This window comes from Rhagoletis zephyria, unplaced genomic scaffold, assembly GCF_001687245.7.
Source record: "Rhagoletis zephyria isolate East Lansing unplaced genomic scaffold, Rhagoletis_zephyria_1.1 Rzeph_scaffold_00066, whole genome shotgun sequence".
Taxonomy (NCBI): domain Eukaryota; kingdom Metazoa; phylum Arthropoda; class Insecta; order Diptera; family Tephritidae; genus Rhagoletis; species Rhagoletis zephyria.
The window spans coordinates 70,738-98,395 of record NW_016157150.1 but is presented as its reverse complement, the minus strand read 5'-3'; the positions used below and the strand labels follow the sequence as shown (position 1 = coordinate 98,395).

At 35.7% G+C, this 27,658-nt stretch overlaps 1 long non-coding RNA gene across 1 annotated transcript; it reads right to left on the bottom strand.

Moving 5' to 3' along the window:
- Window positions 1–388: 388 nt before the first annotated feature.
- Window positions 389–24,326, bottom strand: LOC108371325 (uncharacterized). The gene is made up of 3 exons (XR_001848737.1): window positions 24,226–24,326; window positions 18,660–18,663; window positions 389–419 (listed from the first exon to the last, which is right to left on the bottom strand). It is a non-coding gene; the product is annotated as an uncharacterized LOC108371325 (long non-coding RNA).
- Between the last annotated feature and the right edge of the window lie 3,332 nt (window positions 24,327–27,658).

The following is a 27,658-nucleotide window of genomic DNA, read 5'->3' as shown; positions in this document are numbered from 1 at the left end:
ATTTCAGGCTCTTCGCACTCACGTATTTCGGCCTCCCTCTTCTTATTTCGGCAAATACGTCTTGCTTCCCTCTTCAGTTCCCTATAGCGGTCCCACATATCGCGCGTTGCGCCCGATCGCTGCGTGGGCCTCTAGGCAGTGTTGCCATTTTTTAGTTTTCAAAAAGCACCAAAAACCTGTATAAAAAGCGTTTTACCACACGAAAAGCACCAAATTATTTTGAATCAAGGGATGCTTTTTTTATAACATAATACTGAAGTACTTCACATTAAAACTGGTATATCTCGAGAAAGAAAAATCGAATCGCAACAGACGAAAATGATGCCCTAATCAGAAATAAGCAAATAATTTGATGTTTTCATTATATAATCTCAAGTATCGCTAAAAAACGTGTTTTTGGCACTTTGAGGTTAGGATATCTCAAAATCCTTGTGCTAGAGCAATTGTGAGGCCAGATTTGGATTCAGCACCAAGTAACGATGTGTTTTACTCAGGTGGTAAAAAAAACAAAATTTGTACAAATAATTAGAAAAGAAAAAAAGAAATACTTAACTTACTTGCGTACTAGCATTTTCAAAGCGAATAGAGTTTAACAAGGTGGGTTTGCAACTTCAGCTTTTTATCAATCATGGTTGTATTTTAGTCCATTTGAATTTGTAGATTCTTGTAAATTCAGTGCTGCCACAGCTTTAAATATTTCAAATTCGAAGTAATTTTAGTTCAGAAAAAAGCACTAAAAATGGCACTATTTAGGCACTGAATAACTTTTTTTGGCGTTTTAATTTTCAAAAAGCCCTAAATCTAGTGGTTAAAGCACCAAGTTGGCAACTATGCCTGTAGGTCGCATCTTTTTTCTCTGCAGCTTTCTGACATTCCTCATCGTACCTGCTGTTCTTTCGAGCTCGCTGAAATCCGACTACTTCTTCGGCGGTGATACTTTATGAGTGGGAGAGGTGGTTTAACTGCTCGCATATGTCGGTTTGTTGAAGAGTGGTCTCTGAGAGCAGGTGTGAGAGTCGAGTAGCGAATGCATTGGCTAACTGATGTCATTGCTGCTTTTCGGCGTTAAGCTTTCCTTGCATATTTGGGCGCACATTTTTTGCGGCACAGAGGCGGGTGCGTATCTTGGCTGCAACAAGATAGTGGTCCGAGTCGATTTTGAGTCTCGGAGTGTACGTACGTTTAAAACACTGGAAGCGTGTCTTCCGTTTATCACAACATGATCGATTTGGTTTCTCGTTTTTCGATCCGGAGACAGCCATGTAGCTTGATGAATCTTTTTATGCTTGAACCTAGTAGTGCATACTAGCATGTTTCGGGCCCCGGCGGAATCGATCAGCCTCAGCCCGTTGTGGAACGTTTCGTCGTGGAGGCTGAATTTTCCGACGGTGGTTCCAAAGCGCTCCAAGCGCTCATATAAGAGATCCTTGGATACTTCATACTTCTCTTCCGTCGGGCATGGGCGCAGATGAGTGGGATGTTGAAGAATCTCGCTTTGATGCGGATTGTGGCTAGACGCTCATCCGCCGGGGTAAACGACAGTACTCGGCACCGATATCCATATTGTAATATTTACATCGGCGTACCCAGAATGAAATTTAGGGGGGGTGGGGGGCTTCGACCCTATTAAGCTGGCATTTCAGGGTACTATTTTATATATATATAAGGAAAATTTGAAAGTTAGGGGGGGAGGTCGAGCACCCCTCTGCCCCTACCTGGCTACGCCCATGAATATTTAGTTTATCTTATCAATTAAATCAAATCAAATCTTCAAATAGGTGGCAACCTTGTATACAAATACTTTCGGCTGTAAGACTTCTTAAGCGTCTCTCTTTTAACAGTCATATTGCGATATTTACTTTATCTTATCAATTTACTTAAACTGCAATTTTCAAAGAGGTGGTTTTCTAATTTTTTTTTCTATATTTTAAGATGGATCTTTAGCAATGCATCGGTGAAACTGCATTCAACTATATGCAGTATGCAGCGGCTGCCTTTACCTTTACATAAGGTTGATAAAATATCATATCTCTCTCCCTTCAGGCCACACTATCTTGTGTCTTACTGATATCTTGTTAACTCTACATCCATCATTAATGCTAGTACAGTTGAAGAAAAAATATATATTTACGATTTCGTTTTCGCACCTGCTACTCTACTTGTCATGGCTAATTGTTGTTGCGAGCACTGAAACTAAGCAGCTTTTAATTTTTTAGAATGATCTCCACAATCATCGAATTTCTTAAGTTGTTTTACCCTTTTATTTGAACAACTAAGTCGATCATCAGCCAGTGATACTTCAAACACATCTAAAGAAAAAACTTGTTATTAAGTATATTTCAAATTCGCATTAAATAGTTTTGTTTACGAAAGAATCTCTTCTGAATTTGTCGTTCCAATATTTTGGCTGCATTTAATAAGCTCCGTACTTAATTTACCATATGGCGCGGAAAATGAACTCATTTTGCTGAGTATGCTTAAGGATTGCCTAGCAATTCTGCGTTTTTTATTTTTTTAAACACCATGAACGGTTAAGTAAAACGAATATCTTAGATATATACGCTATAAACGTGTATGCAAATCTTTTAGTAACTTCATATAATCCTTTCTAAGACAAGATATAACTTTTGGGGGACAAATTGTGGATTTTGCTTAATCAGATATTTCTGTGCGCGTGGCACTGTGTTAGCCGTACGTCTGTACCTGCTATGGGCACTCGTATACGAAACATAGCAAGAGACATACATATGTATGGCTTATGTACAAAATTTTCCTGCGATAAGATTTACATAAAATATGATAGATAAAATAATAGGTTGTGTGCTATAACACTTCGCAATAAGGCCATACGGCTTTATTTGTCTTTTGATTTTGAAATAAAATCCATGTGACGTTATTTCCAATGCAATGTTAATTTACTGCATGTTAAGATTGTTACGGAAGCTGAGAAGCTCAACAAGTCAACAAGTTTGGTCAACATGGGTATCAATCTTCCTAATTGGCGTTATAACCACCTAAGCGATTTTGGCCGATTTCAGCAAAGCTCGCCAGTCGTTTTTATTTTCTGCCAACCGACGCCAATTGAAAATGCCAACGGAAGCCAAGTCCTTCTCCAATTGGTCTTTCCATCGCAGATGAGGCCCCCTTCTTCTCTGCTACCACCATAAGGTTCCGAGTTAAATACTTTAAGAGCTGGAGCTTCTGTATCCATTCGAATGCCACACTGAGAAAAAACGCGTTATAAAAATGAAATTTTTTTATTTGATTACCGTTTAAAAATGTTCGTATTTAAATCAAGTGAAAAGTGAATATTTCCATTATACATACACTACATATAATGGAAATATTCAATTCAAATCGCCCCTATTAAAATGAAGCATTTTTCACTGCACGGATGACATTTTGCACATCTCGGATGCTTTTTCGTGTGTAAATAAGAAAGTATATGTATTCAGAGCAACCTGCGAAAAATTGTGCGACTAATCTCTAAAGAGAGTATTCCGAGATTACTCTCGATTGGGTACAATCGGGCATTAATTAGTCGCAACTAGTATTATACGGGTACTACTGGAAATCAATTAGTCTCGACTCATCCCTAACGGGTGTAATTGGAGATAAATTAGTCCCCGACTCATCTCTAACGGGTACTATTAACGATTTAATGATATGTACGCACTTAGTCAAAGAAATTTCATGTGCGGCGTTGGCACACAGAGAGAGTATTCGCCTAACAAAACTGAGAACCCCGGTTCGAATCGCAGCTGTCGCAAATTTTTATTTTTATATTTTAAAAGTGATTACCCGTTCGGGTATAAAGGTGAACAAATAGTCTCTTCATAGGACATGCTCGAACAAAAGCGAACAGTTCATTCCATATAAAGAGATCAAAAGGAGTATTAGTCGCATGTTCCTTTGCGATTGCTCCCGGAGTCATCCTGGGCTAGTCGAATTTTATGCAGGGGTTTATCTGTACAAATGCACTAATCGTGCGCTGTGATGTTGATTCAAACTCACCATTTGAAAACACATTTACATGTATGGCTGTCGCTTTGTGTGCAAAGACGCTTGATACGATTGGTTGCTGCCAAGAGGGTTCGGGTTCAATTACCATCAGGCGGACATAAAAATTCTTTTTTTCTTTCAAATTCTTTTTTTTCTTCTTAATTACGAAAAAGCATCTGTGCACTTCACAACGACATCGGTTAGAACGTACATACTCCAATTTAAAACAAGATGGGTTGGTGCTCTTTCATATGCGTATTTTTTTTTAATTTAGTACGTTTTATTTTAATTCTAAAATTTTGTTCCCTCAGAACATGGCCAAGCCAGAATAGCCGCTATATTTCAATTCGCTGCACTACATTCATGTCGTTTTAAAGCTCATACAGCTCATCGTCTGCGGTACTCGCTGTCGCCAACGCGTAAAGGCCCGTAAATCTTCCGCAAAATATTGCTTTCGAATTATCCGAGTTACGTTTCTAGCTTTTTTTTTTTAACTCTTCCAGTATTTCATTTACAGAAAGTGGTATATCAAAATTAATATTCAAAGATGCAAGTACATACATTCAAACGTTCCTGACCAATCGCACTTCGCAAGTATTATATGATCCTTTAAGCGTGGAAAATACATATGCTTTCTGGCATTGCTGTCGAAACTAGTAGATCAGCCAAAATACATAATGTCGTGTTCAGGGGTTCGAAAGCATTTTGATTGATCATATAAAAAAGAGGACAAATAAGAAATATGGCACAATTATATTATAGCTTAATGTCAAAATCACAATTACGTCAAGTGAATCAAACATGTTTTTAAAATTTTGACGATCCGCACGACCGCTCCACATTTTGACGTCTTGCATTTATTTAGTTGCAATAATTTTTTGGGGAAATAACACCGAAGTTTTCAAAAACGGGTTTGTGTTTTATGAAGCGATTTTGAAGATGAGTTATGTATGTATGTATGTACAATGTACATTGTACATACTTATCAATGAATAGAATATAGAAAGCAGTAGTAATCTTCAACGCTCCCTACCGACGGTGCATTTCTTTTTTTGGCGTTTGTCGTGTTTCCATGCTGCTATCTCTTCAAAGATTTCTGTCTGATATTCAATATATATATTGAGCCCATAAGATTGGGCAGACACCTTGTAATTTTTTCTTCGATCTTCTTTTTGAATAATCAAAACTTTTCCCTGAAGGGCGTTTTGTCTTTTCGGCCATCGGAAAAAAATCATGATCCGCTTCAATAGTCCCCAACCCATTCCTGAGCCAGCTACATCTCAAGCAGCATTCAGGGCTAAGTTAAAACCAGTGATGGGCATACCTAAATACTTTTGTATTTAACGTAACAGTTTGGGCACTAAATACCCAAATACTTATTATTCGGAGATGTCTAAATATTGAAATAAAAAAAAATTTGGTATTAGGATTACCAGATTTTTTCGCGCAAAATCAGTACCTTAGACTTTTTCATGCTAAAAAAATCAGTACTTTTCAGTACACTTTTACTCAAAGCAAATTATTAATGTAAGTAACAGAAAACCTTTTAAAACGCCAGAAAACTTGTTTTTAACCACATTTTGGTATAAAAATAAAATGTAGCTCACAAAAAATAAAAATGTTATTCATTTTAGTATGAGTATACACATTAACATGTAGTATAAAATACTCTTATAGTATCATTTTACACAGGAGTTAATACAGTATTTGATATTTATGACATTCTTGAATACATAGCAATAATGGGATAATTTCCACGATCCGTGTTTAAATAATCAAAGAATTCTTTACATTTTATTTTAAAATTGCTTTTCATTTGGTGTTCTCTTTTAAAATTTTTAATTAGAAGTCGGTTTCTCTCTTTGCGCCAGGAAGCAAACTTTATACTTAAGATCCTCTCAGTTGCTTCGTTCGAGTGTAGTACTGAAAAGACAAAATTACATATTTTTCCAAATGCGGAAACGTACCACTATTTAAAGCCTTCATCCATATTTCCTGATGAATTAAATTACTTTTTTCAACTGCGCAAACACTTTGAAAGGATAAGAATTTACTAAAGCGATTATCTAAAACGGATCAACTCGGGAATTAACTGTAGTTGACCCGGATTAAGTCCGAGTTAATCCGGATTAACGCTGCCGTCTGTTTAAGCTTTAAGACATCGAGATATCTTAATTAATTAACTATAATTAAATTATGTTCTTCTAATTTACAGTTTGAGGAAGTTGCAACGTTCCTAAAGTATTTTCGTTGTGTAAAATAATATTACACAAACTACTTGGGAAAAATTACCGAACACCGAGTTGCCGAGTACCACTCTCGGTGGGAAAACCCTTATTACCAATTTGTATACTAAAAATTGAAAATTCGGTACAAATCAGTACAAATTTTGAAAAATCAGTACAATAGTTCTGATTGAGGAAATGAATAAAATCAGTACGAGAGTTGAAAAATCAGTACTGTACTGATAAAATCAGTATGTCTGGCGACCGTATTAGGTGTTTAGGAGTTGGTAAATACTCATTTAAAAAATACTTAGGTATTTGGAGCTGTTAGATATTAAAAAAAAACTAGGGTATTTAGGGGTTACTAGATATTAGAGTACTAAAAATTAAAGAATTAAACAGGAGCTAAATACTCTGGAGATGCAAAATACTTTCACTAAAGTACCAACGTATTTAGCCGATGGCTAAATGCGTACAAACTAAATATGTACTTTATGATTTAGAAGAAGTTTAAAAAATTAAAATTAACTTACCTTGCATGCACCTCAACTTATATTACCACAACTCAATTCACTTCTCCTCATATAAACTCAACACACACAAAATCATACATCTCTCTTAAATTCACCACACATGATCCTCCCACACCTAAATTTAAAAAAACTTAATTCACCACAACTGAACTCATCACACCCGTCCTCACCACACCTCACCTAAATCCAACACACCTCAATTTGGAAACTATTTCGTTATTTTTGAGATTCTCGCGACTAAATCAGAACTCTAAAGACGATTTCGAGATATTTCGGGATTCTCGGGACAATTTCAGGATTTTCGAGACTACTTCGGGATTCCCGGGACTATTTCGGAATTTATCGATCTCTTATATTTATAGATCGATGGCTGAGTAGAAGATCGACTTATCTCGGCAGCCAGTTCGAAAACGCCCTATCTAAGAAAATTTTTCAACAACGCTCTATTTCAGAATTTTGTTGAAGAACGCCCTATTTTAAAACTTGATTAAAAACGCGTTATCTCAGAACTCGGTTCAAAAACGCCCTATCTCAGTACAGTCAATGTATTTTCGTTTGAAATAAGGCGTTCTTCAATCAAATTCTGAAGTAGGACGTTCTTGCAAAGTTTTCTGAGATAGAGCGTTTTCGAACTGGCTGCCGAGATAGGTCTATCTCACACCGAGAACATCAAAAGGCTAACAGCTTCGAAGTGGCCTCGAAATAGTCCTGAAAACCCCAAAATAGTCCCTGGAATCCCGAAAATCGTGAGATAATTCAGAAAATCCCAAAGTAGTCCCGATAATTTCTAAAAAGTCTCGAAAATCCCGAAATAGTGAAGAAAGTCTTGAAAATTTGAAAGTAGTCCTTAAAATGTCGAAATTGTCCTGAGAATCCCGTAATAGTGTACAGAATCCAGGAATAGTCCGAACAACCCCGAAAATCCTAAAAATCTCTGAGGAGTGCAGAAAATGTCGAAATAGTCCCTAAATTACCGAAAATCGAGAAATAGTCCCAATAATGGCGAGGTAGCCCCAAAAATACCGAAATAGTCTCTATAATATCAATATAGTTTCAAAACTCCTACACATCCCAAAGCAGTCTCAAAAACTCGGAAATAGTCTCGAAAATCCCGAATTTCTTTATTTTTACACTGAGTAAATAACAAGTTTTTAGTAATAACGAAGTCATAAATACTAAGTACTCTCGTATCCAGTATTTGGTAAAGACAAATTCTCTAGATACTTTCTCTCGCGGTTTTGCAAAGTACTTCTGTACGCGGTATTTCGTTAAGTGAAACTAACTAAATACTTTTAGACTAAGTATTTAGCGTTGTGAAAATAAGCAAAGCATTTTCGGTATTTAGTAACATCCACTTAAGTCAATAGTATTCTGGTATTTATCAAAACACAAATACCTAAATACTTTTGAACTTAGTACTTAATACATAGTAAATACAATTTTACAAAAACAAATAAATGGCAAGAGGAAAATCCGATCATATGTACGCTTGGGCTCCGGGTAGGGAAACCACCTTTTCAGATGCCCAGACACCGAGTTTAAAATATAGTTATAATTTTTTCACTTTTGGTTTTTAACGGGTGATTTTTTTGAGGTTAGGATTTTCATGCATTAGTATTTGACAGATCACGTGGGATTTCAGACATGGTGTCAAAGAGAAAGATGCTCAGTATGCTTTGACATTTCATCATGAATAGACTTACTAACGAGCAACGCTTGCAAATCATTGAATTTTATTACCAAAATCAGTGTTCGGTTCGAAATGTGTTTCGCAAACCCAATTGCTGCGAACGGCGACGAATCGACATTTCACGGTCTTCAGCAACACTCTCAGAAACAGACGCAATATTCTCTTCTGTACGCACTGTACGCATTCGTGTGGTTGGTTTAATGTCCAATAAAGTAAACTGAGTGCGAAACTTGGTCACAATCGCATTAATTGTTTGCTCACTTGGTCGATTATGTAGACCATAAATCGGACGTAAAGCGAACCGAACACTGATTTTGGTAATAAAATTCAATGATTTGCAAGCGTTGCTCGTTAGTAAGTCTATTCATGATGAAATGTCAAAGCATACTGAGCATCTTTCTCTTTGACACCATGTCTGAAATCCCACGTGATCTGTCAAATACTAATGCATGAAAATCCTAACCTCAAAAAAATCACCCGTTATTACTACTTCTTAACAAAACTTTAACGTAACAACCCAGTCTTTAACCTTGGAAGTTCATACTCATCTTGAGAATTTTTTTTACAGCCTATGTGAAAATATCAAAGAAATGCCAAAAAATTAATTGAATGTAGTAAAATTGAGAATGGCTAATTTTTCATTAGGATGATTTTAAATCGCATTTTATACAAAACTTTAGTTGCAAACGAAGCACAACTTTCCTGGGTTAAAGGCACAAAAGTAATCTTTCTTAAAAGCACCCTCCATGCAACAGTATGCCAGATAAACACACATTACATAAAAAATTATTTTATAAAACAGGTACATACATATGTACGAGTGATATATATGTATGAAGGTACTTTTTTTCGTGACTATTTTTTGGGAAATACCTAAAAAATTCGGCCAAACGTGTCACGTCACTCTATTAAAAAAAATCTACTCTTGATCATTTTATGCTTGTCAAGCATTATTTAAAGCTCAATTAGAGCTCTTAAAGGAAGGCAATATACATAGTCTAAGTAGAAACATGTCTTTTGAAATTTAAAAAAGAGATCTTTAAGGCAACCATCACAATTTATTGTTGCGATTATTTTTGAATTAGTCGCCAAATTCCTAAATTCTTCAGGTTCGTTACACTGGATTGTTAAATCAGCTTAAAAAATGACCAAATTACAATACAACAAACGTTATTCTACCACAAACAGTTTACAATATTTTGTTAAGATAATTCCGTATTTGCAATAATAGTCAAGTTATTTGTTTTTGTTATTTTATGGCCTTATAATAATTATATTCAACAATTTTTATTGAACTTGAGGCCGTTTTTAATGAAAAACTTATTGTGGAAAAGCTACAATAATCTGAAAAACTGGTAGAAGTGATAGCTATTTCGGAAATCACCACATTTCCTCATCAGACTTCTTTCAGTAGGATTCGAACCGACGAGTCAGTGGGGACTCAGCCAGTTGCCTACGCACTGTCCTAAGTTCGCCTTGTGAATTCTTGTTGGTTTTTCCACTATTTCATTTGTTAAGCCAACTACAATCAAGCGCAGCTATTCCAGTGTTATTTAGACTTGGGCATGTGGTTGTTGGGTTTTGTTAATAATTCTATTATTAGAATGTTTAACTTTTAGCTGTGCTCTTACTTACGAAATTAGCACAGTGCGTGGGCAACTGGCTAAGTCAGTGGGATCGTCGGTTCAAATCCTACTGAAAGAAGTCTGCTTAGTAAATGTGGTGATTTCCGAAATAGCTATCACTTTTACCTTTTTTCAAATTATTGTTGCTTTTCCACAATAAGTTTCTCATTAAAAACGGCTTCAAGCTTAATAAAAATTGTTGAAAATAATTGTCAAGGCAATTGATATCTGTACTCAAAGCTTTCTGTTTTACAACTTAACATTAAACTTTCTAATTCAAAACTGAACTTTCTGTGAGCTGTAGCAACGCAAGACCATATGCACATTTATACACATGCGTTCGCACTTATCGCAACTCTAGAAGGTTCTTATCGAAAGTCCGGTATCTGTACTTTTCAACACAGAAGCTTCAGGAGGACTTTTTAGAAGTCAAATACGTTTCTGGCGAAGGCCTATCAAGAAGTATCTATATGGTCAAGCATATAATGGAGCCCCAGCGATGAGTGGTGAATTCCGCGGTGCTAGGGTTGCCAGATTGGATTTCTCACCCTGAGATTTAGAGGCTTCCGAAATAGTCTCGCGTCTTAGGGGTTGCCATAAAATTTCAGGGTTTGGGAAAAATTTTTAATTTTTATACATTTATTTTTTTATGTAACAATATGGTTTTTACCCCAAAGGAACTTGCATACATACATATTAAGGTGCTTTTTTTCTCGAAACTTTTTATTTTACTCCCACCTCAATATTTTGTGGAAAATACCTGAAAAAATTCCCTGGCAGTGCGAGCCCTTAATATCAATATTAATTACCCGACCAAGGCGTGCAAATATTTCCCGTCTAAAATACAAGTAAACTTTGTCCGAAGTCCGTTAGCCTACATCACGTCCGGCTCGTGGTCATTTGAAGGTCAAGTAGGAAAAAATTCATTATGTTAATAAACCTGAAAATTCATATATGGCGGTCCATTATCCTCCATAATGTCAACTTCGAGGTCATTTGAGGGCCAACTATAACAACAAATTTATTTAAAAAAAATAAATAAAATAATAAAAATTTGTTTTTGTATTAGATGAATCCGAATATTGGGGTCCCTTAGTTCCTCAAGGTCATATAGAGGTCATGCCAAGGTCAAATTCAGAAGAATTGTATTTAATTTTCAGGTTTATTCAATGAATTTTTCCCTACGTGATCTTCAAATGACTACGAACCTGACATGATGGAGGCTAATGGACATCGGATTCGCATTCAGTGTGTCGAATAACATAGAGATATATTCTCCTTCTTCTCTTCGTCTTATTTGGCGCTGTAACCGCCTAAGCGATTTTGGCCGAGTTCAACAAAGCACGCCAGTCGTTTCTCTTCTGAGAGGACTTTACTCCTGAATTGCCTTTTCAGTCCAAAGTAGCACTTGTTGGCAAGAGAGATTCTGCGTTGGATTTCCTTGCTGACATTATTATCGGTGTTAATGCTGGTAACCCAAGTATATGAAATTCTCTACTTTCTCAAAATTATAACTGTTAACAGTAACGTGGGTGCCAAGGCGAGAATGTGCTGACTGTTTTTTTGATGACTGTTGATACTTCGTGTTGTCCTCGTTTACCACCAGAGCTATTCGCATAGTTGCCAACTTGGTGCTTTAAGCACTAGATTTAGTGCTTTTTGAAAATTAAAACGCCAAAAAAAATTACTTAGCGCCTAGTTCCATTTTTAGTGCTTTTTTTGAACTAATATTACTCCGAGATAGTTAAAACCTGAAATAATTTGAGACATTATAAGCTGCGGTGTCTCATGAAGATGCGGAATTTACAAGAATATAAAAATTTAAATGCACTGAAATACAAACATGATTGATAAAAAGCTGAAGTTGCAAACTCACCTTGTTGAATTCTAGTCGCGTTGAAAATGCTAGAACGCAGGTAAGTTAAGTATTTCTAATTGTTTGTACAAATTTTGATTTTTTTACCACCTGAGTAAAACACATCGTTTCTTGTTGCTGAATCCAAATCTGGCCGCACAATTGCTTTAGTACTAGAATTTTTAGATATCCTACCCCCAGATTGCCAAAAACATGGGTTTTGCGATATTTGAGATANACCACCTGAGTAAAACACATCGTTTCTTGTTGCTGAATCCAAATCTGGCCGCACAATTGCTTTAGTACTAGAATTTTTAGATATCCTACCCCCAGATTGCCAAAAACATGGGTTTTGCGATATTTGAGATAATATAATGAAAACATCAAATTTTTTGCTCATTTCTATTTAGGGCATTATTTTCGTGTGTTGCGATTCGATCTTTCTTTCTCGAGATATAGTAGTTTTAATCAGGGTTGTTGCGAATATTATTCCGAAATAGAAGTCCTTTCCGGATAACAAACAAACCACCTGTCCAAATTAAACAAATTTGGTATCATATGAAAGAGGACTGAAATAGTTTTTAAATAGAAATAACGAACGACCTCTATTTATATTTTTTTATAATTGAATACTAAAGATATGCATATACCTGACACAAGGTTTGTTCTATGGTAATTAATTAACATTATTTATTGAAATATTTTTCAATATGTTTATATATATATAATATTTTCCTCGTTTAGACATTTAGGTTTTAAAGATATTTAAGTCCTCTTTCATTTGATACCAAACTTGTTCAATTTGGATAAGCGGTTTGTTTGTTATCCGGAAAGGATTTTTATTTCGGAATAATATTCGCAACAACCCTGGTTTTAATAGTTCTTCGGTATTACGTCGTAAGCATGAGTTATCATAGCATGTGTAGAGGATATTCAATTATTATGAGAGAAAACGTTTTGTGTATTGATTTATGTATGTATTCTTGTAAATATTGTTAATTTTTTGCTTTTGTTAAATACAAACTGTTATGAAAAAAATTGGTGCTTTTAGTTTGGTAAAACGCCTTTTTTCCAAGTTTTTGGTGCTTTTTGAAAACCACAAGTTGGCAACACTGGCTATTCGCTTTGCTTTCTTATCCAACTTAGAAAAAGAGAACGGACTTCGCGGTTTTTGTAACCGATGATGTCAATGTCATCGGTATAAGCCAGCAATTGCACGCTCTTGTAAAGTTTTGTTCCTGATTGGTTCAGTTCTGCAGCTCTTATTATCTTCTCCAACATCAGATTAAAGAAGTCACACTAAAGGGAGTGGCCCTGTCTGAAACCCAGTTTTGTGGCGCACGGCTTGGAGAGGTCTTTCCCAATTCTTACGGAGCAGGTGGTATTGCTCAACGTCATTTTACACTGCCATATCAGTTTGGCGGGGATGCAAAATTCAGACATAGCGGCGTATAGGCAACTCCTTTTAGTGCTCTCGAGCAGCACATCGAGGAGAAAGCTCCCTAAATTCTTGTTATCGGTTTGCTCTTTCCGGAGACTTTTGTTCCCGTTTTGTTATCTTAAAAATGTTAAGGAACGTTTTTTTTTGCATTTTATTCGCTTTGGGAACGTTTCCCAGGGTTTCATACTTATATAATTCCAGTTAAGAACTTTATGTTCTTATTTTATTTCACGTGTAAACACTCCCGCAAGTTTTGTTCTCATTTCGGTTTGGGTTTGTAAGCTTCTTTTGGAAAAAAACTACGTGAGCTAAATTTAGTTTCGATCATACCTTCTGTTATCTGTTATCTATATATTAATACGCCAACGAAATCCCACACAAATCTATTCCTCCATACTGCTCTTATGTTTCTCAACCGATTTTGTTTGTTTGTTCGAAAGGTCTTTCAAAGAGGAGGTGGCGCAGGAGTAAATTTATTCCAAGAACTTTTAATTAAATATGGCCCGAGTTTCTTTAGATTCGAAGTATTATTAGAATTATGAGAAATATACCTGCGAAAAATGGACCCGTTAGCTGGCTCCAGAGCCGGCTTATTTCAATTTTCTTTAGTTTTACCATCTACTATATTATATATTAATACGATAACAAAATCTCATACAAATCTATTCCTCCCTACTGCTGCTATGTTTTCCGACTATTAGAATAAATGTGTATTTATCCGTTAGAACCAGATAGGACAAATGACCACCCTCCTGTTGTTGAAATTTTTCCTTAACTTATTGGATATTGCGAGCCGTTAAGTCGAATAAGCATCCTCTCTTTCTAACGTGACGCAAGGCTTCTTTCGAAAACAAAAAACCCATTAAAAATAAGTGTTTTTCTTGTTTTTGAATTATCACACTAATGTGAATCTAATGAAAAAATCGAATATATAAAAATCTCGTGTGACGGTGTTTTTGGTCGACTCCTCCTAAACGACTCCACCGATCTTTATGAAATTTTTTGTGTATATATGGTAGGTAAGAGAATCGGATGTAAAGTATATTTCATACCGCTAGGTGCAGGGGGCGTAGCATCTCCCATACAAACCGAATTTTTCACACTGCATATGTCTGGAAGTGTTCATGATAGAGTACTGGAACTTGGTATGCATATATAAAATCAATCGCATAGTCATGAAAAAAATTGGGGCTATTGGAAAAAGGAGCGTGGCACTTCCCATACAAACCGAATTTTTCATACTGCATATCTCCGGAAGTGTTCATGGTAGAGTATTCGAACATGGTATGGAGATATATGAAATCAATCGCATAGTCATGAAAAAAATTGGGGCTATTGGAAAAAGGAGCGTGGCACTTCCCATACAAACCGAATTTTTCATACTGCATATCTCCGGAAGTGTTCATGGTAGAGTATTCGAACATGGTATGGAGATATAAGTATGAAATCAATCGCATAGAGAAAATTGGGGCTATGTGAAAACGGGGCGTGGCACCTTTCAAACGCACTGAAACTATTACGTATCTTTGTATGCATACACACTTTTTATTTAAGACGGAAATGGAAATATGCCTTCTGACAACCACCAAACCGTAAAATTGGAAGATAAATGTGTGTTGGTGTAAATGTTGCAATATAAAAAATTTATTTTGGGCGTAACGAAGTTCGCCGGGTCTGCTAGTTATTATATAAAATTATTTCGGAAGAGGGGTCATTCACAAAGTACAAGCCACGAGAAAGAGGTAGAGTGAAATTTCCATTTACTTTTTCTGCGTAAATTGCAAGAACTTACAAAAGAAAACCTAACCAATTTACAGAATTCTATTGTTGCGTCTACTTAACCTACAGAATTTTATTTATTTGTTTATCTATTTTATTCAGTTATGGAATACATAATTCTTACTAACTATGCCTTAATAATAAGCTCATACAAGATTGTAAAGTAATTTTTGCCAGGAAGCGAATATTGCTAACTTACTTACAAAACAATTCATTCCAAAGCAAATTACAGATTAGACGATTGCAGAAGCGCTAAGACCCTCAAGGAAAAACCAAAAATCAACTAATAGTTACTGAATTCTAACGGCGAGCTTCGCCATAATCTATGACCACTGTCAGAACCAAGACTCATCGAAGAAATGCGAGTGGTTTTGCGCTGGCCAATTTTCGTCTAAACATCTACATAGCTACTACTAAGCAAACCATCGACCGACATGTGATGAGTTTAGTACATTGGTGTGCGCCTGCTGAGTATTGCAACAGTAGCGCCGCAGGCGATGAATTGATTTTGTGATTTTATTTCGTTGTTTTAACTTTTTACTACAATTTTCGCTGTCTCTGTTGCTGCACTGCTGATGCTGTTTCAAAATTATTGCTCACACCATTATGCTTGAAATACAATACCGGCGAACGGCAAACTTCGCCGAATCGGGCGATGCTGTCGGTCACCGTTCGCCCAGCTATTTCGCCTACTTAAACAGAATTAGAGCGGTAGCGAAAACAGCTGATCCCATTTGGTCGCCTTTATAATTTGGGTGACCATATTTAGAAAAAACTAAACCATATTTAGAAATGAGGAAATGATAACAAATATAAATGTAAAACAAAGAAAGATTATTATAAATAATTTGTTTCAAGCCAGATTTAACGAATCCACAACTATATTTTTCAAACAAAAAAAAAATCGTGTTTAGGTTGTTTTCTGTTAAAACTTTGAAAGCAAAAAACAAATACGGCCACCTTTGCACGCACAGCTGTCGTCGCCCAGGAGGGCGATAGAAATAAATCTATCGCCATGAAACGCCGCCAAGCGAACTTCGCATTTCGCTTTGGCTGTGTTCAATTTCATATGCTTGCGGGTGTTCTAATTTTGACAGCGCGAATTTCGCTGTGGTGAGTTCGCCGTTCGCCGGCATTGTATTTCAGCTATAACGCGAGTCTGCGGCGCGCGCGGCACAAGCAATTGTCTCTGAGCTGGACTCATACACACAGAAAATGGGGAGACAGCCGCCGCGGCGATGGGCAATAGGCAAATTTTATGACCATTTGCAGGCAGTTTGTGAGTATCGATAGTTGTTTCTGCTGTTGTTGTTGTTATTGCGGCACAAATGAAGAATGTGGCGTGTAGGCAAATTCTGGAGCGTTTCCGCTTCAACAGGGCAAACGTGGCGAATGGGCGCTTACGTGTTTGTATTTGTGCTTAAATTTCGCGCGCACGTCCAAACACACACATAATCAGGCCAACAATTGGTAACCGCAGAAATTGGCCAACATTTTCTGGGTCCACATAGATCGCTACATTTTCAGTCTGAATGTTCTTGCTGCTACGGCTGCTGTTGTTGTAGCTGGTATTGGCGGACGCGCGCGTGCCTTCTTCATCATCCAGCACCACCGTTGCTAATGTTGGGTTGTGTTGCGGCTGTCAGATTGTCAGTTCGTCTTTTTTATCGCAACCAATTCAGGCACTTCCTCTTGCGCGCGAAGGCAGCTGCTCTTCTTCTGCAGCCGCGGCTGTTCAAACGCTTGTTGCAACTGCTGCTTCTAATGTATTGGCAATAGTTACTATGGCTGTAATCGACAGCCTTTGATTTTGCGAGTTGTTGACTGTATTGCTGGCGGTGGGTTGACTGGCCTGCTCGTCGCTGGGTCGACTTGTAGCTAAGGGCAACACGAGAGTAGGTTGGCGAAATGGGCCATTGATTGTTTCTTCGCATTTGTGGCAAATGTGCCACCACTAGCAGTTGCAAAGACAACAGCAACAACGGGAACTACAAAAACAAATGCTAACTGTAACAGCCGTAGCAGCTGCAACTTGGTCTGCTACTTTGCCCAGCTAATCACAGCGAAAACGTATTACAAATTTGGTGTTATTTTATTTCTATTTTGTATTTTCCGCTTTACGGCACGCTTGATTTTTTGTAGATGGACAAAACTAACAGAAATTCGCCCCATAGCCAGTTCAGCAGTTTGAAAGAGTTACTGAAGTTAAAAAAAAATATATATATAACTAAACTCTTCCAGAAGAAAACAAAAAACAAGTCTTAACCGTGATTTACGCGTGCTACTCTTGTTGTACCAACCACAAAATACGAGTAACAACTGCCACAATGACTATGTATCCTCGTTCGTCGATATATTTGTTGCAACACTGACAGCTGTCTATGTTTTTTCCGCACCATTACGACATGCCAGGATCCATACACCAAAGTTCAATTATTTGTTTAGTTCGTGTCGAAATCACACAAAAGTGAGAAGAGCTCAATATATTAGTAGCACTGGTTAAGACTCAGCACCCAGCGGCTGCAGAATGACAGATATTTGCAAATATTTAAAAGTTGATCTGAAATGCTTTCAAGGTATTTTGTTTATATAGTTAGATACATATGTTACACATTTAAGTTATGTTCGAATATGTCAGTGGTTGCTTAAGGGCGAGGTATGTCGCAATGGTCTGAAGGCGGATGGATGCATACATGCATCTGTGTGAGCATTTTGTATTTAGCATGAATTGTGATGGGTGATATGAAAGTATTTAGGTTTTGAAAGCATTATTCAGTAGATAGTAATTGATCTGAAATAAAACTAATAGTACGTATACGTTGAGCCATAAACTCGAGTTTATGGTCCATTTTGGAGTTTATTATTAAACAATACTCATAAACTCGGAGTTTACCATACAAACAATTTTCGTTAAACTCCCCTTAAACACATCTTTTATTAAGTGGCTATGGGAATGCAACCCTGTTTTTGCATAAATTTGGCAATGATGAATTTGGTATAAGTCCAAAATATCAACCCTTTAGCTAAAGTATACAAAAATCAAAAATTTAGCTCGATAGAATTTTCACGCTAATTTTAACCATACCACAATTTGGCGCAAGTAAAAAATAAATAAGATTTTTACATAAAGGTTAAAGTTAAATTTTTTCATTTTTGAAACTATTAATATCTTCTGAACTACATAACCCATTAAAAAACGAATGATGTCAAAATAAAGGTAACTAATCTATGTATAATTGCTCAGTCATACGACTTAGTTAGGGCGATCTGGAGTAGCTACATAATCGAATTATATACCAAATTTTGCACTTTAATTCGGTATATAATTCGATTATGTAGCTACTCCAGACGCCCTAACTAAGTCATATGACTGAGCAATTATATATAGATTAGTTACCTTTATTTTGACATCATTAGTTTTTTAATGGGTTATCCATAGGTTATCCAAAAGTTTCCAGATTTGAAATCGGTGCAGTAGGTAACAAACATTTTGTTGACTCATTCTCAACGTATCTATATATAATTGCTCAGTCATACGACTTGGTTAGGGCGATCTGAAGCAGTTAAAGAATTAAGTTATTCATCGAATTAAAGTGCAAGTTGCAGTTGCAGTTGACCGTATTTGTCACAAAAGTAAAACGTGGCAGAAAAGTCGACAGTGAGCAGTGTAATCTATTGAAAAATATTACCCAATTTTCCCTGGAATTGTGATTCTGATTTGTTGTTATTTATAGTTTTAAATTATATTTCGTGAAAGCAAAAAATAAAAACAGCTGAAATCACTTTCTTTTTTAAACCGCTAGGATATCACTGACAAATTTAAAGGACCCGGGTTGACGGTTACATTACATTTACATTGAGCCCAAATACGTTATTTGGGCGAGAAATCTGAAATGCGAAGCCAAATCACGCATTTCTCCATACAACTTCCCATTTCCAAAATGACGCATTTAAACAAAATCACGAAGCAAATGCATTCCAATTGCCGCACTATTTTATTGAACGCACTCAGAAACAAAAGTTCCACAAAAGCTTTGGTTTGTCTTTGACATTTGGAATTTTTCAAACACAAAACAAACACAACGAAATAAATAAATCTTTGAAATTTGTGTGTAAAAATTGTTAATTTATACAAGAGCTTTACACATTTTTAGTTTAATCAAAGAATAATTGCCTTTTTGTGTCCAAAAAGCGTTAACAATATAATAAATGTAGTGTTTGTTTACATACATTTTGTTTTTGTCTTCCCTTTTCATTTGATGAGAAGTCAAAGCAAATGCGGATCAAGCAGTGTAAACACCTTCAAATGACTGATTTCAAATCACGCATTTTGGTCCAATGTAAATGTAATATAAAACTCAAAACTTTTTAAATTGTTTGATGTAATTTTTGAAAAGAACGAACCAAATTAGCCGGTATACATACTTATGTATTTTATAATTTCTATAATCAGTGGTTGAATTTTTTTAAAAGAAAGGATTTTATAGCAGCTTGAAACTTGCACTTCATTATACTAGAATTAAATGGTCTACAAAACTGCATACCAAAATTCTGATTAAATGGTTTGAAATTTTGGTGAAAATAGGCAGAATTTTTCAAATTTTTGTACAAAGTTTCAAATCTGAATTTATATGATTTATATGAATTTATATGGTGTTTTTATTTGTATACCAGCTAGACATTTATAAGAAAAGTAATAAACATTAATAAAAAAAATAAAAGACAAATGCCAAATGCCAAATATCGAAATTCTTTTATTTTGTGTACCACTAAATATATGTATGTACCAGGGATGTTGCGAATGTGGAATTTTAGACATCCGCGGATGCGAATGCGGATGTCAAGTATTATTATACCCGAGCGCATTTGTGCAAAAGGGTATTATAAATTTGTTCACATAACGGTAGTTTGTAACAGGCAAAACGAATCGAGATGGATATAGACAAATATATACATAAATGATCAGAATGAAAGGAGAAATCGATTAGGCGGTGACCGTCCGTCCGTCCGTCCGTCCGTCTGTGCACACGATAACTCGAGTAAAAATTGAGATATCTTAACAAAACTTGGTATGTGTACTTCTTTTGAGAGTTGAACTAATGGTATTGAAAATGGGCAAAATCGGAAGATAACCACGCCCACCTCCCATATAAAGGTAATTTTGAGAAATAGGAAAACTGCCATATTTTAGTAACTACTGAAGCTTATTCACTCAAAACTACTATTTACAATCATTTTTAGGCGAAAAATAAGAATATTACAAATTTTTGGAAAATGGGTATACATACATGTGTATATCTTGGGAACCGCTCCACCCATGATAAAAACATTACAAGGTAAATTCATTCTATCAATTCGTCGGCCATGATTTTTTTCTGACGTTTGCCAACATTTTAAAATCATATAAAATTGAAAATAAAAAAATTAAATTGTTCACAATTGTTGTTGTTTGAGATTGAAAATGAGAATGTGTGTGTGAGTTTGAGTTTTGATTTTAAAATTATATTGTTGGCAAACGTCAGACTGCCTCTCAATGGTTTTACCTTGTTATGTTTTTATCATGGCTCCACCAATTTCTTCCAAACTTGGCACAGTTGTTGGCCTTACAAAACATACCAAACGGCTTAGAATTTGAAAAATCGGATAATTACCACGCCCACATCCCATATAACGGTAATTTGGAGAAATACGAAAGCTTCTATAAATCAGTAAATACTGAAGCTAATTTATTCAAAATTTATTTTTGCAATATTTCTTTAGCAAAAAATAGGCTTATAATAAAATGTTGGAAAATGGGCATGACCCCGCCCACATACATACGTGTATCTCGGTAACTGCTCGATCAATGTGTACCAAACTCGGTATGATTATTGTGGTTGCCACATAAAGGCAAAACGTTGAAAGTTTTGAAATCTGACTAAAATTACGCCCACTTTTATATAACGGTAAATTTCAGAAATGTTTCAAACTTTGATATTTCGAAATTTAAGGAAGCTAATTTTACTTAAAATTGATACTAACAACAATCCCTTGAAAAGAAGTAACATTATTATGGAATTTTGGAAAATGGGCGTGGTGCCGCCCACATATATCTATATAAGTTTATCTCATCGAAGATGTTTGAAATAGACGTAAAACCACCACTGCTTACTATGTAGCGGTAGTTTTCGGAAAGGTGAAAAAACTATATTGAATACTTGCGCCGAGTATTTAGTGTTCGGCCCCGCCCGAACTTAGAATTTTTTACTTGTTAAGAAATAATTTAGGTAAGTAAATTAGGTGATTTAGTTAAATATGAATGGAAAGGTTAGTAATAATGTTTTTTTTTAGTATTTGAATTAAAAAATTGGAACATTGTATTCAATAAAAATTTTTAAAGGGTCGTAAATCAAACCTGCGCCACTAAATAACTACTCGCTCGCTGCGANTTCTGACGTTTGCCAACATTTTAAAATCATATAAAATTGAAAATAAAAAAATTAAATTGTTCACAATTGTTGTTGTTTGAGATTGAAAATGAGAATGTGTGTGTGAGTTTGAGTTTTGATTTTAAAATTATATTGTTGGCAAACGTCAGACTGCCTCTCAATGGTTTTACCTTGTTATGTTTTTATCATGGCTCCACCAATTTCTTCCAAACTTGGCACAGTTGTTGGCCTTACAAAACATACCAAACGGCTTAGAATTTGAAAAATCGGATAATTACCACGCCCACATCCCATATAACGGTAATTTGGAGAAATACGAAAGCTTCTATAAATCAGTAAATACTGAAGCTAATTTATTCAAAATTTATTTTTGCAATATTTCTTTAGCAAAAAATAGGCTTATAATAAAATGTTGGAAAATGGGCATGACCCCGCCCACATACATACGTGTATCTCGGTAACTGCTCGATCAATGTGTACCAAACTCGGTATGATTATTGTGGTTGCCACATAAAGGCAAAACGTTGAAAGTTTTGAAATCTGACTAAAATTACGCCCACTTTTATATAACGGTAAATTTCAGAAATGTTTCAAACTTTGATATTTCGAAATTTAAGGAAGCTAATTTTACTTAAAATTGATACTAACAACAATCCCTTGAAAAGAAGTAACATTATTATGGAATTTTGGAAAATGGGCGTGGTGCCGCCCACATATATCTATATAAGTTTATCTCATCGAAGATGTTTGAAATAGACGTAAAACCACCACTGCTTACTATGTAGCGGTAGTTTTCGGAAAGGTGAAAAAACTATATTGAATACTTGCGCCGAGTATTTAGTGTTCGGCCCCGCCCGAACTTAGAATTTTTTACTTGTTAAGAAATAATTTAGGTAAGTAAATTAGGTGATTTAGTTAAATATGAATGGAAAGGTTAGTAATAATGTTTTTTTTTAGTATTTGAATTAAAAAATTGGAACATTGTATTCAATAAAAATTTTTAAAGGGTCGTAAATCAAACCTGCGCCACTAAATAACTACTCGCTCGCTGCGAAAAACTTGAAACTTGACAAAATTGTAAATTCTTTTCGATTGACGCTGCACCAGTCGAGAGGTCTTTCAGTTATATTTATTTTTTTTTATTGCGGTGCAATAATTCTTCATTGAGAATTGCATCGGGCTGCAAATGTCGGATGTATCCTCCTGACTTCCATCTTCACAATCTTGTGTATGGCAAGATCGTTGTTTAAACACCGTTGTTTTCCAAAGAATTCTTCATTCTAATTCTTTTGGTTGTTTCTGAATTTGGAGAACCTGTAACGTCAACAGCGTTTTTCGATTTTAGTTTTTGTAATTCATTTTTAATCCTTTCTTCTGTGACTGAAATAGCTTTTAAGCAGAAATAACGAAAGAAGGTTACCACCTCTATTTGTATTTTTTATCATTTAATACTAAAGAAATTCATACACCAGACCCAAGGTTTGTTCTATGGTAATTAATGAATATTTTTTATTAAAATATTTTTCAATGGGTTGCTTTGCTCATTTAGACATTTCCTTCATATGGTAGAATTGGATTTGATTAATTTGGATGNTAAAACCACCACTGCTTACTATGTAGCGGTAGTTTTCGGAAAGGTGAAAAAACTATATTGAATACTTGCGCCGAGTATTTAGTGTTCGGCCCCGCCCGAACTTAGAATTTTTTACTTGTTAAGAAATAATTTAGGTAAGTAAATTAGGTGATTTAGTTAAATATGAATGGAAAGGTTAGTAATAATGTTTTTTTTTAGTATTTGAATTAAAAAATTGGAACATTGTATTCAATAAAAATTTTTAAAGGGTCGTAAATCAAACCTGCGCCACTAAATAACTACTCGCTCGCTGCGAAAAACTTGAAACTTGACAAAATTGTAAATTCTTTTCGATTGACGCTGCACCAGTCGAGAGGTCTTTCAGTTATATTTATTTTTTTTTATTGCGGTGCAATAATTCTTCATTGAGAATTGCATCGGGCTGCAAATGTCGGATGTATCCTCCTGACTTCCATCTTCACAATCTTGTGTATGGCAAGATCGTTGTTTAAACACCGTTGTTTTCCAAAGAATTCTTCATTCTAATTCTTTTGGTTGTTTCTGAATTTGGAGAACCTGTAACGTCAACAGCGTTTTTCGATTTTAGTTTTTGTAATTCATTTTTAATCCTTTCTTCTGTGACTGAAATAGCTTTTAAGCAGAAATAACGAAAGAAGGTTACCACCTCTATTTGTATTTTTTATCATTTAATACTAAAGAAATTCATACACCAGACCCAAGGTTTGTTCTATGGTAATTAATGAATATTTTTTATTAAAATATTTTTCAATGGGTTGCTTTGCTCATTTAGACATTTCCTTCATATGGTAGAATTGGATTTGATTAATTTGGATGAGCGGTTTGTTTATTATCCGGAAAAGACTTTTAATTGGGAATAAAAAATATTTGGCCAAGTTTAATTGGTAAAAAAAACTGTTATTTTCGGTTCCTTCAATATTCGCATTCGCAAAAAATCCGCTTTGATTATTGCGAAAGCAAATGCGAATATTAAAATTAATGAGGAAGCTCCGCGGTTGCGAATGCGAATGCGAATATTCGCAACAACCCTGGTACGTACATACTACATACCTAGCATACAATTTCTTATGCATTGAGTACAAAAGAGTGCATTTTAGTACAAAACGAAATGAAATTTTATGTTCCTAAATATTTTGTGCTTAATAATAATAATAATAATAGATTGGCGCTTACACATATGTTAGTGTTTGGCCGAGTTTCTCCTCCGATTTGTGGCGTGCGCCTTGATGTTGTCACACAGAGCGGAGGGACCTACAGTTTTATGCCGACCCCTAACGGCGATCGTATTTTTATGAGAAGCTGTTTTTCATGCCGAGAGACGACCGCTGTTAAGAAAAAACCTTATTTCTACATTTTTTCCGATGTTGCTTTGACCAGGGTTTGAACCCAGGTGTTGCGGAGTGGAAGCGCGCACTGCTTACCACTACACCACAGCGCTTAGCACCATACAAAAAAGTGTTTTATGTAATGAACATATATGCGATATATGTATGTACATATATTTTTACACATACATGTGTATGCAAAGTTGCACAACAAGCCAATTAATTCAATTATTTTATTTTTTCTTTTGTTTTGTTAACTCCGTTAAATTAACTGATTTTAAGAATTAATACATTTATTTGTAATTTTTTATGGAATCGGCATCGGCAGTTTTTTCCCCCATAAGCCGATTAATCGGCATCGGCATCGGTAATTGAAAAAAATTGGTATCGGATAGAAAGGCCCTATCTCACATCGCCGCTGAAATACAAAAAGCAGTAACTAGGTAAAAACCCAAAATTCCTTTTTTGATTTATTATAATGCATTTCATGAAATGATAAGTCCGCACATCATTTCAAGCAATAACAAATTTTAGTTAGTTATGGCTTTTTGGCATTTCAACGACTATATGAGTTAGGGCCTTTCTATATTAAGGTAACGATATATAAAATGGCAGCTGGAGAGATTTCAATAAAATCGTCGGTCCTATAATAGGCTACTTGAAAACTTGCTGGATTGCGGTGGAGTCAAGTTATTCATAAAACTCTTATATATGAACTTATATCGTTCAAATTCAACCCTGCATGATCAAAAATACGGAAATTAATAATGCGTATTTATTTCATGATAAGTAATGCTTCTACGAAGAATGGGCCCAATAAATGACGTTGCAGTCGAAATATTTAGAAACCCCGTATGTCTGGTCTGGTTTGGCTCTATGGCGAATTTAATTCTCAGATGGCCAAATGATGGAAGGGGTTATGTGTGCCACAAAAAGCGCAAATTTATCCTTCATACAGCCTAAATGCGATCTTCCATCTATGCTAGATGAAGTTGCTTGGGGCGGCTGTTATTGCAGTAGTTAGACTTAAAAAAAATCTGTTCATGAATCAAAGGAGTCTCGGGCCATTCTAGGCAAATCACCGAGTCTGGGATGTTTAAAAAAAAGAGTACTTGCCATTTAGGAGGAAGCACGAAATCAAAGACGTAGACAGAACAAACGAGTCTTTTTCTTCTGTGGCAGTCAGGCAGCCCTCAAATCTTTATGGATGCAACTGAAAGCAGGCAACTGGGTTGCTGAATTGGCAACTGCATTTTTGTGGTTTCCGCGGAAATTTTGATTGAGATTATTTATTTCTGCTTTCAACTAATTTACACTCAAGTCTTAGTTGCCGGTTCTTCTTGTAGAACTTAACTATAGTTGCTATTCATAATATACATTTTCATTTCAGTAGCGTTTCCATCCATAATCGACCCACAAATAAATCGTTAGACGCCTCGATATTAACACGAAAGGACAAGGTAGGTATATCAGTGGCTTCATTTGAATGATATTTAAAAGATCCCACGGCCCAATAGCTAATGTACGGGGAAACTCTTTCGTCCTGTAAAACAGCGTTGATTCTGGGCCCGTCTATTTCAGAAAACGCACATCTGTGCTCTTCAGCTTCCTGATAAGGACTTTATTTGGCTTACATGACATAAGACTAGAGGTTGATGCATCAGACCAATGTTTTAGTTGCGTTGCACAGGCGGAAATAAGACCATCGGTACAGCTGAAGACATCGAAAGGGATTAATATTCCATATGGTATCACAGGCTACTATTCGTGGCCTATTTGTAAGGAGGGTTCTGCCCTTTATTCGTGTCAACCTAAACTAAGAATTTTTACTTCACAAACCGTTTTTGCTTTTGAACACTATTTTCGAATTGAACAACGCAAAAGTTCTTAGCAAGCGGGATCAAATCGCCCTTCAAAAATATGAACGTCTCTAGGTGCTTTAGTCAGCTAAGCATCTGGGCCATTGGTGCACCCAAGAAAGGGGCGGTATTGAGTTTTAGGGTTAACCTCCTGCCCCAATGTTTACTAACCACTTCAGTGGTAAGATTTATAACCAAAACTACTGAAAAATTTTGGAAAATAAACATAAATAAAACTGTAATAATTTCATGAAATAACTTTATTTATTTATTTTTTAATTTTTCTTAATTTCTTTAGTCCTTTTGAAAGTTGAGCGCTTTTGTGTATATAAATAGAATGATTTAAGTTTATTTAAATAAAATGTAATTTTTTAAACTTGAAAACGTGTATATTTTTATTACATATGTACAACATATTTATATGTATGTATATTCTTGCACAAAACTAGAGTCGTATTCAAAATTATTTCAGCAAAGATAAAAAAAAAACACTTTTTTCCAACAATTTATTTATTTCTGGAATGTGTGCAGCGTGCCAATGCAGAAAGAGAAAAATTTTAAACATCTGTGGTCTACTTCACGTTAAAAGGAAAGCTGAGCACAGTTTTCGACAAAGCGACTTCTTTGGCAAGCCTGTCGGCGTCCTCATTGTCTCTTACCTAGAAATGCTGTAATAGCCGGCAGCTTACAGAATTTATTAGGATAGAGCTCCGCTGCATCTACGCCCTTGTCTACCTTCGACCCGTCTGTATAAACTTTCACCGCGTGAGCACTCCTCATGCCGTCACGCCAGCCTTCGGCTCCGAGATTCGTCTCAAACTCCAGATCCAGGAGCATGTCGTCCATCAGTTGCGGACATAGAAAATATTAATTTTGTTAGCAGTGCGACTACTCCTTGACAATACATATCTACTATTGACATACTTTCTTTCAAATGCATTAAGCCAGATATTCGATGTTGGTTTAAAAACATTTGGGAAGTCACAACACCTCTAACAACATCCCCTGCCCCTCCCCTGGTTACGGCCCTGCACAGAATATCAAGGAAATGCCTCTGCTGTCTTTATGATTTTGTAATTATGAACACACTTGCGCATAGAAATGCGGCAATCAATTATGTACATTCAACATTCCTCTAAACATTTCCACCAATCCTCCTCATCCTCATCCTCGCCAAGCCACAGCTCCAACATCATTGGCTCGGAATGTTGTGCCACAAATGACACCTCAAATCCAAACTCTGGTGCTCTTATTATTGCCAATGCCGTTTACTTCATTTGCAAG